Source organism: Sinocyclocheilus rhinocerous, unplaced genomic scaffold (genome assembly GCF_001515625.1).
Source record: "Sinocyclocheilus rhinocerous isolate Xijiao unplaced genomic scaffold, SAMN03320098_v1.1 scaffold711, whole genome shotgun sequence".
Taxonomy (NCBI): Eukaryota; Metazoa; Chordata; class Actinopteri; order Cypriniformes; family Cyprinidae; genus Sinocyclocheilus; species Sinocyclocheilus rhinocerous.
This window is the reverse complement of record NW_015641018.1, coordinates 2,868,670-2,870,811: the sequence shown is the minus strand read 5'-3', so window position 1 is coordinate 2,870,811 and position 2,142 is coordinate 2,868,670.

The window sequence follows — 2,142 nt, the reverse complement described above, 5'->3', positions numbered from 1 at the left end:
CAAGTGATTATTAAGTTTTGAATATGGATATTTTTCTTACAAAAATGCATCGATTCACAACAGGAGGCCTTTGTTCACCCCCCGGAGCCGGTGAGACTCTTTTTTTTTTTATGGATGGGCGATTTTTATTTAAGTTCTTTTGGACTGAAACAATGCAACACCCGGTGAGTGGCATTAAACGGCTTGAAAGATCAAAGAAATTTTTTTTATATAACTCTGACTGGATTCGTCTGAAAGAATAAAGTCATATACACCTAGGATGCCTTGGGGGTGAGTAAAACGCAGCCTAATTTTTATTTTTGGGTGAACTAACTCTTTAAGTGGAAATGCATTTGAGAGCTATTGCTGCTTTAATGAGGGTGCTGATGAGGTATTATATACATTTGACCAGATACTTTCAGCTCAGATAGTTTGCACAGTATGTATTTTTGTCTTTTCAGATTTCAGATGATTATATTTTCTTCATTTTATGTATATTTTTTTCATGGTTCCGCTTTATGTCTTTGAGTATTGAACTTTATTTTGTTGTAAAAGTGAACTATTTTACTATGCATCAGGGCGATGAGCCCGTCCTGCAGCCTATTCAGTTATAAGATGGAGTACATTTTATTATTTTTGTTTTTATTAAGTGTAAATTGTGCCATTTTTGGGGGCAGAGCTCCTAGTGTGCAAAATAACGAAATGACCTCTCAGTTGCCTTTCAAATGATAAAACATGCACGGTTATTTTTTCCTGTTATTTGTTGTTTAAAGTGCTATTTAAGGTAAGATGAAATGGAATTTAGTGGTTGTCCATGTATTATGTATGTGCATTTATGAGTAAGTGTTGGAAAACATTTCATGTACCAGGGATGACACAAGAGGGAGCTACCTCACATCAGTGGCTATGTTCTCAGTATTCAGTGCTTGTGTGATACTCATAATGGCTGTATCAAAGGCTAATTTCACAAATGCTGTCTATGGAATGGCCATTTAACCCTAAAAACTCTGGGACGGATCATAGGTCAGAGGTGTTAATTTGGTTTTCCAATTTAGAGAAATAAAGTAGTTTGCACTGACACTTGAGTCTTTATTCAATGCACTTAATACAGCAATATTGTGGATTGTTGTTGTGGATAACAGAAATGTGATGATTATGATATCCTCATGTAAATGACCTTGAATGAACAGCCAGTGCATACTATCTTCCCTGTGAGGACCTGAGCGCGTATGAACACAATAATAAAGAAAAGCACAGGAAATAAAGTGTACTATATTTAAACCCTTCCTCAATTCTTTCTTGCACTGAAAAGAGCGTGTTTTTATTCCTCTCTAGCCATGTGGAGGAGACTGAGCAGACAGGACTTGTGTCCTTGGATATGAGTGTCAGGGAGTACCTGGAGGTGTTAACGATTGTTTCCAAGTGAATTGATATTCTACTAGAAGTGTTTGAGCATATATTGTGCATCATGTAAGTTGTAATGTTTTAGCCGAACCTGAAAGTGTTGAAGGTTAACACAGAGCAGGATAACGGGATTCGTGTATCATCTGTATGTTGGAGCGATGAAGCGGAACTCGAGAGCGCCTCCCGCGGTGATGAGCGGAATGACTCCGGCGTCAAGCGCTCAGAGGAGTCGCACCCTCTCAAACCGCCCAGAGCGAAAAGAAGCGCTCCTCCAGCGGCTGAAGTTGAAAAGCCCGGAGAATCACCTGAAACTCCCGAAGATTCGCTAAAATAGAGGACAACACCGGCCAACTCTACGAAATCTCATCTTCTGGTGAGTTTAAAGAATGTATTTTTACCTGTAGAGCCGGAAGTCGTTCATTTTCAGACTAATGTCGCCCGCAGTTCAATCACGGACTTTGAATGTTTTCATATTGATTGTATCTCTAAATACGTCGTTTTAGATTAAAATATAGGCTATTAAAAGTAGGCCAATGTCAAAACGCCTCTAAACCACTGACTGTAGATAAAAAAATATATAATTCTATCTATCTATCTATCATCTATCTATCTATCTGTCTGTCTGTCTGTCTATCTACCTGTCTGTCTGTCTGTCTATCTATCTATCTATCTGTCTGTCTGTCTGTCTATCTACCTGTCTGTCTGTCTGTCTATCTATCTATCTATCTGTCTGTCTGTCTGTCTGTCTATCTCTATCAG